Genomic DNA, 17,917 nt, shown 5'->3' with positions numbered 1-17,917 from the left:
GGTCTAAAGATGTGTCTCCTGAATTGGTTAGTAGGACAAAATTACTTCATGGGCTATTAATAGGCATGCAGAAAAATAAGTTTGGGAACTACTACAGACTCTGTATCCTTCTTAGAGAGTCGTGGTACACATTAGCATAATAAAGGTTCTGAGAAGTCCTGCAATTGAATAACCTATGCAGCATTTCCCACTGTTTACTTAGTGCAGCATTTCCCACACTTGGTCCTGAGAATCTTCTTCCTCCTCCTTCTTCACCATAGGATACATATTAACTCCTTGTAGAACTGGTATTCTGAAGAACCCAGATTGGGAAATGTTGGCCTAGAGGTCCTAAACCTGTTGAGCACAGTTTGGAAGTGGTGGGAAGAGTCCAAGGAGGGTTTTTGGAAAAGCTGGGATTTAAGTCTAAACAACTTTTTTTTTTTTTTGATAGGTAAGAAGTGGATTTATTTAGAGAGATACACATTCCATAGGCAGAACGAGGTCCATCTTAAAAGGCGAGAGCAGCCTAGGAGAAACACGCTCCATGGTGTGGGCCATCTCAGAAGGTGAGGGGCCTAAACAACTTTCTTGAGTTCAACTTCAGATAGAGGGATTCTTTGTGGGAAAGCTAATATTCACAGTGCACAATACACTCTTCATCCTCCCCTTCCCACCCACTGCCTGCCCCGAGCCTTGTCCTCCCCATCTCAGTCAATAGCACCTGCATCCAGCTGCTGGGACCAAAAACAGGATTTGTCCTCTTTCCTTTACACTCCACATCCAATTCATCAGCAAGTCTTTTCAACTCAACCTTCAAAACACATGATGAATCCAATAACTTCTCACCACCTCCACCCTCACCACCTGACCTATAATAGTTAGCATCCCATCCCTCAAATATTCCTAGACCAGTGGTCTCCAGAGTAGGGAGGAAAGGAAGCCATTAAATCTTTTATTTACATTTTCTTATTTCCCATCCTTCCATCTATTTAAAAATGTACACATTGTACATTTGCTAATGTACATAATCTATTACTAAAGCAGAACATGCTGATAGTTTATAAACAATATGTTTGTGTGTTTCTATGTTTATAGAGGGAGGAGTGGAGAATTTGGGTTATTTTTGCAAGCAATCCATCACACACACAGAATGAGATCCAACTCTCCTCCTGAGAACAGCTGGAAATGAGGACAATAGGAAAAGTATTTGAAGGCACTGGAGAGTTAACAGAGCAGTGAAGAATTTTAGGGCCAAGATCTGGGAGAAGAATAAAGTACAGCAATGTGAGCCAGCATTTGCGACTCCTTTCCCCCAGGTGTTCTTTTTGCAGAAGAAGAAAGAAGGTGAGAAGAAGAAGAAGCTAACAGAGCTGTTGATAGACAAATGGGGATAGAAGAACAAACATTGGCATTTGGGGCCCACAAGGAACTGGAGACCCTTGACACCCCCATTCCCGCAGAGTGTTTGGTTTGGGAAAACGGCACAGGGCTTTAGTCTAGGAGTGAGGCAGTGACAAGAAATTCATTTGAAGAAATGAAGCCCAGATTTGAATTTTTTCAATCCCGGATTGGATTAAGGAGATTAGGCATTGCTAGTGCCCACAGTTGCATCCCATAAGTAGATGCAATTTCTCGCTGGACCAAGGAAACACCTTCCCAGATCTCGTTTTTCATACACAGTGTCTGGCATTCAATCAAAATAACCTGTGCATGGGGAGAAAAAACAATGATATTCAAAAAAGAGAGAATTAAGAGGTAAAGGAAACATACCAACAGGGAAAGTAACTATGCTTAATATATTCAAGGAAATGAATACAAAATGAGGATTTTGGTAGAAAGCTAGAAACTATAAAGGAGAATCAAAAGAAAATCTTGCAAATGAAACATAAAGTAACAAATTAAGACACTAAGTTTTCATTCACAGATTAGACACAGCTGAGGAGAAAATTAGTGAATTAAAATAACAGAAATATCTAGAAGGAAGCTCAGAAAAGAAAGCAGAAGAGGGCCAGAGACATACAATGCAGAGAAACCTCTAACATGTATATATCTGAAGTCTCAGAAGGAGAGAAGGGAGAAAATGAGGCAGAAGTAGTATTTGAAGAGATAATGACAGAAAAAATTCCAAAACAGATATCAAATGACATATTACAGAAGGACTCTGAGTCCTAAGCAAGATAAATAGGAAGAAAACCACATCTAAGTGCATTACAGTAAAATGGCTGGCCACCAAAGACAAAGGGAAACCTCAAAAAATCAAATCCAAGTTCCCTACAATGGCTGACAAAGACTGCACGACCTGGTCCCCCCGTTCAATTTCATCTCCTGCAACCCTCCACCTTGTTTATGTCACTCTAGCCTTTTACCCCTCAGTTTTATTGAGCCATAATTGACATATAACATTGTATTAGTCCACGATGTACAAAATAATAATTTGATGAATGTATATATTGCTAAGTAATCACCACAATAAGTTTAGTTAACATCTATACCTCACATAGTTACAAATTTCTTTTTCTTGGGATGGTAACTTTTAAGATTTAGAAGCTTTCAAATATATAGTACAGTATTGATTAGGGTTAAGGTCACCAAGGTGTACATTACATCCCTAGGACTTATTTATCTTATAACTGGAAATGTGTACCTTTTGACCCCCTTCACCCATCTGACCCACACTGTACCTCTGGCAACCACCCATCTGTTCTTTGCATCTATGAGTTTTTTTGATTCTACCTGTAAGTGAGATCATACAGTATTTGTCTCTCTGACTTACTTCATTTAGCATAATGCCCTCAAGGCCCACCCATCCATGATGTCACAAATGGCAAGACTTCCTTCCCTTTTTTTTAATGGCTGAATAATATTCCATTGTACATATATATATATATATATGTGTGTGTGTATATATCTTCACATCTTCTTTATCCACTTATCCATCAATGGACAGTCAGGATGCTTCCATGTCTTGGCTATTGTAAAAGATGCTGTACTGAACACAGGATGCAGATATCTTTTCCAGACAGTGATTTGATTTCCTTTGGATAAATACCCAAATAAATAGGATAAATAATAAATAAATAGGATAAATAAGATAAATAAATAGGATAGCTGGATCACAAGATAATTCTAATTTTTAATGTTTTGAGAAACTGCCATACTGTCTTCCATAGAGCCTGTACCAATTCATAGTCCCGTCAACAGCCACGAGCGTTCCCTCTTCCCCACATCCTCCATTGCGGAGCACAGGCTCCGGACGCGCAGGCTCAGTGGCCATGGCTCACGGGCCCAGCCGCTCCGCGGCACATGGAATCTTCCCAGACCGGGGCACGAACCCGCATCCCCTGCATCGGCAAGCGGACTCTCAACCACTGTGCCACCAGGGAAGCCCTTCTCTTGTCTTTTTGATGATGTCTATCCTAACAGGTGTGAGGTCACTCCAGCCTTCTTGATTGGCTGTTCCTTGAACACAACAAGCTTGTTCCCAAGTCAGGACTTCCGTTCCCTCTCCTTAGAAAGTTCTTCTCAGATATTTGTTTGGCTTCTTCCCTCACATCACTCAGGTTTTGCTCAGACATCACCTCCTAAGAGAGGGTTTCTCCGACCACCCTAGGAATCCCTTGGCTCCCTGCCCATGGTTCTCTGTCTACTTCCATGGTGTTATTTTTCTTCACTACCTGACTCATTATTACATGTGTATTTATGTATTATTTGGTCCCTGTCACTGGAATGGCGACCCCATGAGGGCAGGAGTGTCTTTTTCACTCCTGTATTGAATACAGTCAACACTTAACCCATAATTAGCCTCAATAAATCTTGTTGGATGCATGCATGAATGAAAGAATGAATGAGTGAAGGTTCGCCACTTGGTAGGTGCCGAAGGCATGTGGCAGAATCCTAAGAGCACTTCATTCTGATGAATTCATCAGGGGACACTTCCTGCAGGGTTGGGTGATCCCTTCATCAGGTGGGGTCAGTCCCCAGGTTACCAAGGAAAACAGTTCTTTACAGGCTGTAGAAGACTCTTACTCCCCCAGCTATAAAGGTGAAACAGAGGCTTTTGGGGATGAAAGGCTCCTTTTCAGAAAGTCCACATTTGCTCTGGCTGGGATTACATGTCTCGTGATTTTTCAGTTTAACTTAGAACTTTACGACAGCCAATGAATCTTTTTTAAAAGACCCAGTTAATGCAGTTGAGACTTTTTTCCTCAGATAATTGAGATGAAGTTAATGCAGTTGAGACTTTTTTCCTGAGATAATTCACATGAAGCTTGAAAGAGATTTAAAAAATTTTTTAAAGAAGGCTTTTTATTTATTGAATGGCTAAAGGCAAAATCATCTGTTGCCATAGTGATTGTCTTTGGGGAGTAAAGTGATAAAGACGCCAACAACCAGTGAATATGGCCATAAAATGTCCACCAAGATCCTGCAGTGTGGTTCCTTTTCTCACTCTCTGTCTTCGGTGGCTGCCCTTGGGTAACTGAGGAGTAAATGACTCCAAGTGTTTTCTAGTGTTGCTGAGTGAGTTCAGAGCCTGGGTCTCACTCAGGGTTCACGGCACGAATCTCTGATTTGTTAGATGTGAGTTTCCTGGAGACAGAGATGGGAGGCCTTGGGTGCCAAGGCCAAATTTCCTCTTGGGATGACTTTTGACCCTGTCCTTTTCCTGGGGGTCACTGACACACAATACCTCCCTATGTTGTGCTGGGTCACTTCATATCACGAATAATTAACTAAGCAGGGCTTTGCTGCTGGAAAACCCAAGGCCAATTTGGGGTTGACATGCACCACGTTGGCCTCTAATCGATGACTCTGGTGTCCCCCACGCATGAGGATTTTCCAGATTTCTGAGACCTAACTTGAGAACAGCAATGTGGGGATATGATCACATGGTTCTAGAATCGGGCTTTCTAGAATCTGCACACCAAATTGTGATTTAAAAATTAGATGCCATGCCCTGCTCGTTGCCACCCTCCTGTCTGCCCTTCCCTGCAAAGCTCTCTTTTCATCGATACAACTGACCTGAAACTGCAGTCTGCCACGTCTCATTTGAACTCCCTTGTAGGTTTCAGACGGAGCCGGGTTTTGTACCGAGGATCATTTTCCCTCTGCAAGTAGGTGTGCGGGAGATTTGATGGCAGCGTAACGCCAGAGACACTTTAATTCCCGAGCCCTGGCTTAGGTGTGTGGGGAAAATTTCCAGACGGTGCTCTATTAGATTTTCACCCCAGTTACGCGGGGGCCGTCCCCTGAGTGATTAGCACGGACCCTGCACTTACAGGGAGAGATTACCAGGTGTCACTGACAGCTCTGCTCCCAGGCGTAATGACCATCTGGCCCCAGTGCAAGAGAGCTGACACTTCTGCTACTGATGGAAACCAGATACAAATGGGACTGATGTAATTGCAGAAAAGCTCGTTAACAGGACCGAGGGCTCTGCCGAGGAGGCCACACAGGGGAAGGGCAGGCTTTGTTTTTGTTCTGTCTTTAAGTGAAGAGTCTTTCATCGGCACTTTGAAATGCTGCCAATGACCTACAGTTGCTTGTTCAAGAAATCACGCCAGCGATTTTTGCGTGTTTGACACTTCCTTACTTGGAAGGGGACAAGCTGGCAGAATAAGAGGGTACTTTTGCTTTTGGAATGACGGTTTCATGACTTTCTGACATGGGTCCTGTGTGAACTTGGGACGCCATCGGGGGACATGTCTTACTGGCTTGGAGCGTGTCCAGCCCATAGGTGGGCCCAGACCACTTTGGCAAGAAACGAAAACTGCACATTCAGGTTTATTGCTTAAGTTGGAGGCTTACAAGTCTTGTTTGATTCCCCTCAAAGTTTACTTCCATTTCCTCGGCCGACTGTTCTTTTTCACTTCCCTAATATCTTGTTAAAACCACAGGAAAAAGAAAACATTGTTTCATACCAAAGGTCATCTTTTGTAGAAGCACATTTGGCTTTCAAAGGCAGCAGCATTCCTGGCCTCCATGGAGAAATGCACTGATCTGGTGAACTTTTGAGTTGAATGATCCAGGCAGAGAAAACATATAGAGGGACCTTGGGAGTCGGCAGAGGTCTGAGCATAACAAGGCAGGAAGGCCATGGGGAGGGGAGGGAGGGGAGAGAGGATGAAATCAGGACAGATTCCAGTTGCCTTTATGTTTACCATGATGGTGGCGGTTTAGGGAGGCGGGTCCTCTCTCTTCTCACTGCTCCAGACACTGCACCAACTGACCCACGACAGCGGGTCTTCCTTCTTTTGGGGGCATGGTCACCTCAGGGGCCAAGTCTTGGCCTGACTTTGAAGAACCTCCCTTTCATAGCCCAGGACCTCTGCGGGGAGGGTTGGGAACAGTCCCAGGGCTCGTATGCATGCTCCAAGGCTTGGTGGGATCCCATCGCCTGTTCTGTGCAGCCCTCCTGATCCGCCTCAACTTACTGGCCTGCCCTGTGTCATCCTCTCCTTCCATGGTTCCCGTGCTCCACCTAACTGGGCGCTTGGGGTGTTCTGGACGCTCCTGGTCGCTACAGCCAGCTTTTCATTGTCTGATGCCCTCACTACCCTCCACGCCCAGCAGTGCCATCCGCGTTCATCAGGCGCAGACCAAAGGTCAATTCTGTGACCCCCATCTGTGTGACCATGACTCAGTTCTCTAGCCACCAGAGCCACTACCTTCCTTTTCAGAAAGCACTTTGGAGCCAGCCTTGATCTACCTGGTGTCCAGGGGCTGCCCAGCTATCCAGAGACCAGCCTGGTTTTCTTCACCTTCATCTCTTTGTACTTGGTCCAAACAAGTACAGACAACAGGTGTTTAATACACGTCAGCTGGAGGAACAAAAGGGTTACATGGTGGAATCCTCTTCCAGATTTTCAAGGGATCAAGAGAGTTCACCTTCAAAAAAGAGTACGTGAAGGCTGTGCTCCAAAAGAAATATCTAGGAGGTTTGGCTCTCATATTAGAAATAGGAGGTGACCCATATCCTAGCTGGAGAGATGATATTTTGTTAGAGAATTTTGAGTCAAAAGAAGCCTAAGATTAAAGCCTTCAGGCCATTCATCCATCCATCCACCCATCCATTTATCCATCCATCCACCCGTTTATCCATAACAAACCATCAATTTATCCATCCATCCATTCATTTATCCATCTATCAAATCATCCATCCGAACCTTTATTCATATATTTATTTCCCTTCATTTCCCCCCAATACTGATGAGAATATGAAAACATATAAGACAAGCTTCCAGGCTTGAGAAGTATCTAGATTTTTTTTTTCTTAGAGATTTTCATGGCTATGTGATTAATACCAGGAGAAATTTCAAAACAATATTTGAAAGTAGGGGAATGGATAATGTCCACTGGTGTATCCCTTGATGAAATGTTACATGGCCCTGAAAATGATGGCTGCTAAGGCCAGGCAATAATATGGGAGATTGTGTGATAGAATATTAGGTGAAAAAGTGTATATAACATTTGAAATAAATATATTCAATAAAAAAGTCTGGAAAGGGGCTTCCCTGGTGGCGCAGTGGTTGAGAGTCCGCCTGCCGATGCAGGGGACACGGGTTCGTGCCCTGGTCTGGGAAGATCCCACATGCCGCGGAGCGGCTGGGCCCGTGAGCCATGGCCGCTGAGCCTGCGCGTCCGGAGCCTGTGCTCCACAGCGGGAGAGGCCACAACAGTGAGAGGCCCGCATACCGCAAAAAAAAGTCTGGAAGGACATAGACACAAATGTGAACAGCAGCTCAAGCGATGGGGTATGGGTGATTCGTCTTCTTCATTGCACTTCTGTGCATTTCCCATCTTCCCTAATGAGCTCATTCTCCCTGCATTTCCCATTCTCACTGAGCAGAATGCTTTTGCAGAAATTTCTTCCATGTTCCCCTTCCTTCCTTTGGACCACTTGAATCTATATCAGTAGAGTTTATTCCATATTACAGGAAAGATATACTGTCTCTCTTTTTTTTTTAAAGAAATAATTGGAAAATTTTATTTGAGCCAAATTTGAGGATTATAACCTGGGAAGAGCATCTCAGAAAGCTCTGAGAACTGTTCTGATATGTCTTTCTGTGATTAAGAAAAAAAAGAAAGTGTGTGTGTATAAAATAAATACATAAAATCAAATATTATAAACACACACACGTATATACATATAAACACATCTCTATATATACAAATACATGTATATTCTTTTAATTTTTTTTCAGATGCTTCTGTCTGTTTCCAACCAGATTAAACCTGGGTGGGCTTTGCTGGTGAGCTCCTCTGGACCCCCTGTTGGGAGCCTGGAGAGGAGCCCAAAGACTTCAAGTCAGTCACTTGAAAGAACGTCATCTCATCTGTGGCCACCCTGAAGAATCAGCTCTCAAGGTCCTTCCTTTGGGAGAAATTATTAAGAGGCCCATTTACAAGCATTAATGTGAATGTGCCAGTGTCCTCCAAGCAAACCACACTTTCCTCAGCTGATCTTAGCTCATCGTGTTTATCTGGGCTGCACATGCTTTGCAGTTTCATATTCGATGTCACAGTTTCCCCATGGGTACTTCCCACCGTGTGTCTCTCGAACCTCTCATTTTATCTGCTGCTGTTCCCCCGCTGGTGGTCCTGTGAAGCAGGACCCCCCCTACTCCCCGTCTTCACTTCTGAAATTCATACTGTAATGTGATAGGATGCGTTTTTGTTGGCAGCCTCTGCACAGAGTGAGATTCTGAAGGATCTAGACATGCTCCCGCCAAGGGCGTTTGTATGTAGTTCCATTGCTTGGAAAAGACAGTGACTTTTCCAGGTGTGCGGTGACTTCTATGAAGCCAGATCAAACCTCAGTACCCTCCGTTCTGGCCCCTGAGAGCTCTGAGGGCGGCTCTGCCAGGACAGCAGGCCCCTCCAATCGCAAACTCACCCTGGGGATGCTTTTGGGTCTCCCACGGTGACCGGGCCTGGGGAGGACCCTGCCTTTTGACAGGGCCCCCCTGTAGCCTTTCCCTGGGCTGTTTGGTATTAATACTCAGCACTGAACATGCCTTGCTGTTACTGAGTCCTGACTCAGGAGGGAAAGAGAGGTCAGGGCTTTACACGAGTTATCTGCCTTCATCAGAGAAAACAGAGGAGTCGCCCATGGTCAGGCAGGACGGTGAGAGCCGGGCCTGCCGTGTGTGTCTGGCTTCCAAATCTTCTCCCTTCACCTCTGTGCTCATGCTTTCCTATATCTCACTCAGCTACACAGCACAAGGGACTCCCATGGCCTGAGTTCCTATACTACCAGGTTAATGTAGAGATAAATACCAAGGAAGAGAACACGTAGAAGAAAATCACCTGTCAGAGAAGCCCTGGTGGCCCACGTGGAAGCCCCCAGCCTTCGGATGGGAGAAGCCTGTAGGGGTCTACATGAAACAGCCTCTTTCAGAGGAGAGGGAGAGCTTGGGAAAACTTCAAAAGGGGACAGATTTTTAAAAATGCAATTATTTTAAGCTCATGAGGACTTGGTGAAGGAGGATTAGAACTTGGCCTCATTTGAAGGTCGCCGACACCCAGGAGGACCCTGTCTGTCAGGTTCTGTGTAAAGTGACGCATACACGTACGGCGCGCCTTTATAGGTCGTGTGATACTGGAGTTTATGGATCTCATCCACTGAAGCTCTCTGTGACACTGTGCTCTTCGTGTAGACATTATATTCTTATCTGCCGTCATACTGGGCCTGTGTATCCAGCCCTGACAGCCCTTCTGTTCCTCTGTCCTGGGCTAGGGAGGAAATCCATGTTGCCATTCACATTGGATAATGTGGCATTTTGAGGGGTACATTTAAAAAATTTTTTGGCTACATCGCATGGCCTGTGGGATCCTAATTCCTCAACCAGAGATCAAACCCGGCCCCTCGGCAGTGAGAGCGCGGAGTACTAACCACTATACCACCAGGGAATTGCTGGGGTAAATATGTTTTTGCTACTCAGCTTTATTTTTTTTTGAAAAGCCAATATCTTTAGTAGACAAAGGTGACAATGTTCATTTTCCAAAGCAAACTACAAGCAGAAAAAAAAAAAATCTAAGAAGAAACGGGATTTTCCACATTTACCTTGATGGTTGATGCACATTTCTCAGTGAATCACATCCAACATTTACTAAAGATACAATATATGAACTGCATAGTGGAGGAATCCTGCAGAAAGCACCTGAACTAGGGAACAAATGAATATCAGGTGCCGGAAGCACACAAGACACATGATCACTTCTGTGGTGTTCTGGGCAAAAATACAAAATAAAATCATAATCTAAAACTCTCACAAAAAATGTCAGTTTTATGCAAATTGCCCTCCACATATACCTCCCATGTTCTCTGACTCTAATAGTGTATTTAAGCAGCCTTTCTTATCAATATACTTGCTACTGTATTTTTGAGTCATGTTGGGATGGTATAAACGAATAGATCAGAAGCCGTCCTCTTCATGTGTAGAATTCACTATTCACACCGAAGTTTTCAGAAGGTTCGAGGTCCTAAAGGGGCAGAGAAAGCACAGAGGGTCACTGCTGAGCTGAGCTCTCTGCTCAGTTATAACTTGGAGGTTGCGAGGCTGTGGAGCTTAGTGGGCAGACACGTCCCTGGACCCCCATCCTGCCGTCGAAGCCACGCATTGCCAGGTGCAGACGTCTCTTCAGAGACTCACTCATATTCTGAGGGCACATTGGAAAAGAAAACAAAAGAAATCAGTGACAAACCGTAGTTTCCCTAATCTCCCAGCGGATGTGATTTGCCAAACAATGAAGCCAACTTCTTATTCTTCACTTGTCATTTAATCAGAGTTGACGTACTTTGAATACCAGGAAAAGGGGAACTTGTATTCCCTGGTATTCCCCAAAGAGGAAGTGAAACAAACGAGCAGAACAATTCAATTCAAGAAAAAAAAACCCCAAACTGCCTATAGAACTATGACGTATGCCTTCAGTGAACCAGGCATCTGGTTCTAAAATAAGGATGGTACTCAGCACAGATTCTGAGAGGGCTTTTTAAGAATGGAATGAGGAAATGAGGTGTCATCCTGGGCTCCTGGGGTTCAGGGCTTGCCTTGCTTGTGGTGTTTGTAGATCACCCCTGCCAAACCTAGAGCCACGGTCCATAGTTGGAACACTGCCCATGGACCACTGACATTAAAGAAGCTGAGAAAAGTCCTCTTAAGCTCTGCATGTGTCGTTTGTGGCTTTGAATGGTGCCGTGGCTTTGCTTATTCAGTTTAATTCAAGACAGGCAAGCTGCCATTTCTACTGTTCTCAGCTGCTTCCAAAATGGGTCGCCTTTTCCATGGGTTCCTCACCTGGACAGGCTCCCATCACCTGGGGAAACAGGAGTTCCTAAGTGTATGTTGGCCAGTTTCTACACATGGGCTACGATGTATGGGGGACAAGAAGGGGACAAGGAGAGGTGTCTCTTGGACACTTTCTTCTTCCCTTGATAACTCCTGAGTTTTTCTCAGGGTCACCAGGAAAGGCGGCTACTTCACCTGTTGTCACAGCGGCAGGTAAGTCGGGTAGCACCTGCACCTGTCGGCTGCCCCATCTCGCTGAGGGTTGGAGTTGGTTGTGAGGGCGCACGCTATAGGAATCTCTGCGAAAGATGCTGTCCGCATGGGGCCACTGGCCAGTCATCATTAAGGTCTCATGGTTACAGGCAGGGCTCAGCCGGGGCCCACGTGTACGTGAGTGCCCAGCCAGGCTGGTGGAGAAGACGTGAGATGGTAGGGATGCTGGGAAGGCGGATGAGGGGCCAGGAAGCACGGCAGGCCCCTCACCCTCCTCCTTGGGGAGCCCTTCTCAACCACAGATCAAATTCAAGGGTCCCGGACCCGCTTGGGAACAAACCATATCCCTATTTTCACCACCTCCAGCCTTGGACCAAATTTGGCATCTCCTTGCACGGTGGAACCAGTGCCCAGCAGCAGTGGTGGCAGGACTTCCTGCCACATTGTCCCCACGGAAACCCCAGGTCACTTCCCGCTGTGGTACACTTGCTACAGAGTTGGAGAAATTGGGTTTACCCTTTACTCCTTCAAAACATCGGGCGGGCGTGTTAGACTCGCTGCCCACCCTTGTTATCGAATGAGTTAAAGGAGCACATCTATTTTTTTTCTTTTTCACCAAAGATAATATTTGTTTTTATTATTATTCTGTGAAAGAAGTAAGGTAATCTGATAAATTGGGACTAAGTTAGGCTAGTAGGACAATCAAGGAAAAAATATATTTAAGAGATAATACATCTATTTCTATACCAGAAAAGTAAACACTGTTTTGATCAGACTGTATGTGTCAGTATCACGGGCTTCCTTTGTAATCGTACGTGCTTTATTTTACGTATTTGAGAACATTCTTTCGTGAAGGGGTCCAGAGGCTCCCCCCACACGGCCACCCACATCAGGAGCCTTGGATACAGAGGACTTTTTCCTTCCCTTTGGCCTCAGCATCCAACACTGCACTCTTCTCACGGAGACTCTGGGGCTGCTTCAGCTGGAACCTGATCCCACGCTTTGTGGGGAATCAGCACCAAGCTGGGCAGAGGGTGGCGTTGCCTTCCAGGCCAGGATGGCAAAGCCCCTGCAGTGGGAAGGGTCAGAGTCTCGGTCAGCATGGGGGCCGGGTGCCTGGGGAGCGGATGAAAGGCTAGTCTTGGACTTGGCGTTTCTTTGGTTTCCTCTTCAAGGCTGCACTTCGAACTCAGACCCCTCCAATGCGGCTGGTCTTCCGACTGGTGTCGCGTTTCTAAATCCCCTCCACTGAGGGGTCCCTGGACAACGAAGGGGGTCAGTGAGATGAATGGAAGTTTTTTTTCCCTTTAACTTTATTTGAAAAGAGCTATTTTGTTATGAAAGTATTAATGTTTGTTCATTGTAGAAAATAGATCAATTAAAAGGAAAAATGTCAACATTGCTTTCTGTCAAATACTCTGCCCAGGATGTGGGGTTGATCGTTCCATCTTACCCACACTGCTAGTAACCTGCTTTTCTTCTTGCTTAGCTGTATTATGAACATCTTCCCACGTTAAAATGTTTTGCTATGCTACTATTCCTTCAATACGACTTACTTTGTCAATATGGAATTAATTTTTATCCCCGATGTATTTGTTCAACGTCCTGGTGTTAGCACAGTGATTTTTTTTACTATTATAAATGATGCCCACCTTGTGTCCGTGAATCAGTATTTGTTTAGCTCAGGAGTAGGTCTGTGTTTTTGGGTCTCAATCTATAAAAGAGACTTTTGTTTCTTTCTGGCAATACTGTGAGACGTAGAAATTAAAATCAAAATCGAACCTTCCAAGTAAGCAGCTGGGCTAGTTGCCCATTCATGAACAATTTCAGCCCAAACTCACGAACTCTCTCTGCGGCCCAGGAACCAGTCAGATGCCAGGGGAGCTGCTCTCTGCTGGCTCCCCACTCCCCAGCCCAGGAAGGGTAGAAGTATGGGACGGGGGAGAGCAGGGGGGAACGTGGTCAGCGTCCAGGGGCTGTGAGGGAGGAAGGGGAGGGAGAGTGTGTCATCCGAGCCATGAGTCAACTTCCTAAAAAAGTGGGGTGAGGTGAGTGGTGTGCTGAGCACGGAACTTTCTAGAACCCAGGGGACCTGGGCCTGGATTTGTCTCTCATCAGCACCAGATCTTGAACTTAATATTACCATTCGTGGCCTTTAGCTGAGCACCTACTTTTTTTTGAGTCTGGCCTGTTTTAAGGATCAAAATAGATACTTTTGGTAAGAGTGCTTGAGAACAGCTTATTTCAGTATAAAATGTGGGGAGTTTTGTTGGGATTAAAAGAGCTAAAATCTAGTCCCTGTTATAAGTGAATGTACCTTTTCTTAATAAACACACAGTGTCACCCTTCCGGTTGCCCCTGGAAGAAGCCCCTTCTCGAGGTTTCCTTGCCCCCGAACACCTGCCAAGGAGCTGGGTCACCTCCATTTTGACCTCAGGGTACCCCCTCTTTCACTCACCCTCAACCTGGGACCAGAGATCCTGAAGACAAAGCCAGGGGTCTTAGGCCAAGGCACCGGGACCTGTGGACAACCTGAACAAATCTGTTGGTTCCCATAAGTCAGGAGCTGGCCAGAGCCTGGAGGCCTTCAATCATCCCAGAAGTCCTCTTGGGCCCTGTTCTCCTCCACCCTGAAAGGACCAGTGCCAGCCTCTGGGGTCTGGGCGGGTGTGTGAGCTCGGGGCCTGTTAGCTGTTGCCTTGTGTTCCCCAAAAGATATGTTGGAATGCTAGCCCCTGGTACCTCAGAAGTGACGATGTGGAGACAGGTTCTTTATGGAGGTGGTCAAGTTACAGTGAGCTCATTATGGTGGCCCTAATCCAATAGGACTGTGTCCTATTAAAAGGGGAAATTTGGACACAGACAAGCAGAGGGAGAAGGCCACGTGAAGAGGAAGACAGAAGTTGGAGTGATGCTTCTCAAGCCAAAGATTGTCAGCAAACCACCGGAAACTTGGGGAGACCTGGCACAGATCCCCCCTGCTAGCCCTCAGGGGGACCCAACACTGCCCACACCTTCACCTCGGACTTCTGGCCTCCAGAGCCTGAGTCAGTATATTTCTGTCGTTTAAACCCCTCAGTCTGTGGGACTCTGTTTGGTGGCCAGGCGCCTGCCTGCATTGACCTCCTGGGAAACCTGACTGGCTCTGCTTTCTTGGCACTTCTGCTTTGCTTTCAGGCACCATTTCTTTGGAGCATCTCAAAATCCAAAGAAAATACCCCGCAAAAACCAACCAACCGTACAGCAACAGCAAAAAGCAAAGAAATGACAACTGGACACCTTCTGGGTCCAGCTCCACTGGGGAAGTGGCTGGTGAGAGAAGCTTCCTCTCCAGCTGTTAGGCTGCTCAACTCAGCAAATGCTGTGGGAAATTCAGCAAAGAAAGCCCGGAACTGTCACTCTGTGTGTGTCATGCTAATTAAGGGCCAGATCGCTGGTGTCCAGCATGCGGACACAGCAAAGCTTTGCTTTCAAAAGGCCTTGAGTTTCTGGCAGGTGCTACTGACCCTGGCTGGACGTTAGTGTCACCTCGGGGGCTTTAAAAATGTGCCCCCGGGCTTCCCTGGTGGCGCAGTGGTTGAGAGTCCGCCTGCCGATGCAGGGGACACGGGTTCGTGCCCCGGTCCGGGAAGATCCCACATGCCGCGGAGCGGCTGGGCCCGTGAGCCACGGCCACTGAGCCTGTGCGTCCGGAGCCTGTGCTCCGCGACGGGAGAGGCCACAACAGTGAGAGGCCCGCGTACCGAAAAAAAAAAAAAAAAATGTGCCCCCAACAGAGTCCGGCACAGACCAGTGTCATCAGAATCTCCAGGGGGGCCTGGACAGCAAGATTTTACAAAGTCGATTCTAGTGCGCAGCCAGGCTTGGGGGTCACTAGTCTAGGAGCTGTGGGCGGCGCGTTTTAGATCCGGCCAACAACCTGGCCACCCCCTGACCCCCAGCCTCTCCAGGCGTCACCTTCAGTCCTGACCCGCCAGCCATTCTCAGCCTTTGCTGCACCTGACATTCACCCATGGAATCCTGTCCTGCGGCTGCTACGAGTAGCAAAGAACCACAGACTGGGTGCTCAGAACAACAGAAATGTATTCTTTCATGGTTCTGGAGGCTAAAATCAAGGTGTCTGCAGGGCTGGTTCCTTCTGTCCCAGGCTCTCCCCCAGCTCCTGGTGGCTCCCACAACCCTTGCATCCCTTGGCTTGTAGACACATCACTCCAATCTCTGCCTCCATCTTCACATGGCCTTCGTCCTGTGTCTCTTCTTTTCTGTCTCTTATAAGGACACTAGTCATCGGATGGAAGGCCCACCCTAATGTAGGATAATCTCATCTAGAGAGCTTTACCTTAACTACATCTGCAAAGGCCCTTATTCCCAATCAGGTCACATTCTGAGGTTCCGGGGGGCATATCTTCTGGTGGGCAACACCACTCAGCCCATGACACCAAGTCAGTTACACCAGACCTGGGACCGGGACATAGACCTGGGAGTTTTCAAAGTTCCTGGTGATTCCAACATGCAGCCTTGGTTGAAAAACCCAAGGGAGTCTTGTGTTTTCAGTTGCCTTTTATACTGAGAAATCTAAACCGAGACAGGCTCAGTTGGGGATCCACCTGGTGGAGGGGGTCAATGCAATTTCTAGCCTTGCTGGGTCCTTAGTTGTAGGGTGTGTGTGTGTGTGTATCTGTTTTTTGGTAAATGAAACATCGTGAAGGGGCAGTTGTGGGCACCCTAGCTCTGGCGTCAGCTGTCATGTGTTATCCCTGGCTTTCTTATACCTGGGCAGCCTTGGTTTGCGAGGTGATGTTTGGTGTCACGGGGCAGTGCCAGCTGCTTTGTAACCCGAATCTTTGGTGGTCACACGAAGGTCGGAACAAAGCGTTTCTTCAGTCCTCGTCGATGTGTTAATGGTTTTCTTATAAGAAACCATGAAGTCGGTTTTCTTGGGTTTGTCAGCTGGGTTTCCAAGTGAAGGCTTTTGACCCACAAAAGGGCCATTCAGCGCTCCCCTCTGTCTTAATTAATTGCAGGCCCTTGGACAGCAGACCCTGCGGCTTTGACAGCCCCGTTTGGTTTCCGTTCCACCCGAGGGCTGCATCCCCTCCTTGTGGGAGTCTCACTGGCACCAGACCCCCCGGGTGGCTCTGTCCCCACTGCCCCAGCTCAGACCTCAGCTGGCTCCTCATGGGGCGGAACCGGAGCAAACAGGAGCCTTAGACGTCAGCTCGGGGCTTAGTTTCCAGGGCTGGCGGTCTCAGGCTTTCAATCCTGGACCTGGCTCACTTCTAGGGAAGGGAGAAGAGAAACTGGTGAAGCCCCACGTGGACAGGGCTGGCTTGTGGGGTCCATCTCTGCCCGCCCCAGAGCACAGCCCTCGGGACAGGCTTGTGCTTGCAGCCCAGGTTTGCCATGCCAAACTGTGGGACCTGGAGCAATTTCTTAACCTCTCTGTGCTTCCTTGAACCCCCATAATGTGCTTATGACAAGGGGTGATCACGTGTGACCCTTAGCTCCCATGCCCAGTAAATGCTCGCTATCAATGCTGGGGCCTTACTGAAGCTGTGAGTCTGCCTGAGAATGTTTCTTTTTTTAAAGGATAATTTCAACTTATTTAAGTTTTGACCTGAAATTTAGGGAAATGGAGTATGTCGGTTATCTGCTGCTGTATAACAAACTACCACCAAATAACAACCATTTTATTTGCTTATGCTTTTGTAGGCCAGCAGCTGGGCTGGGGTCACTGGGCAGTTGTGCTCTTCTGCCTGGGTCACTATCGACGCTGTGATCCCCCGGTGCGTAAGGCGGGGCCGCCTGGGCTATGGAGCCTCCATTGAGATGGCTTGTCTCAGCTCCCTGTGTTCTTATCCTCCAAGAGGTAGCTTGGGCTCCTTCACGTGGCGGTCTCAGAGATGTGATCTATACTACAAGTTCTTTTTAAGCTTTTGCTTGTGTTACGTCTGCCAACATCCCATTGGCCAAAGCAAATCATACGGCCCGACCAAGAGTTAAATAGGAGAGGGGGCCTACACGTGGAGTTAAACATTGGGAGGTGTAATTCATTGGTTCCATTACTTTAACAACCCACCACAATTTACTCTGACAGAATACACTGATCACTTTCTGGCGGATCATCTGGCTGGTCACCAAAATCAGCAGCATCTAAGGACTTCTCCCTCAAACACGTTAAAGTTCACATTTCTTGTTCCTGTTCTTGTTCGTAATCTGCTTCCATCTACATTTCTGGAGATCAAAAGTCTAAAATCAAGCAATGGGCTGGGCTGCATTTCTTCTGGAGGCTTCAAGGGGAGAATCCCTTTTCTTCCCCTTGTCAGCTTCCAGATGTGCCTTCAGTTCTTGACTCACGGCCCCTTACCTCACTCTGACCTCTTGCTGCTTTGCTGTGGAGGGCACAGTCTGGTCAACAAAGATCACGTACAGGA

This window comes from Neophocaena asiaeorientalis, unplaced genomic scaffold (genome assembly GCF_003031525.2).
Source record: "Neophocaena asiaeorientalis asiaeorientalis breed wild unplaced genomic scaffold, Neophocaena_asiaeorientalis_V1.1 scaffold45, whole genome shotgun sequence".
Lineage (NCBI taxonomy): Eukaryota > Metazoa > Chordata > Mammalia > Artiodactyla > Phocoenidae > Neophocaena > Neophocaena asiaeorientalis.
Note: the sequence above shows the minus strand (reverse complement) of the source record.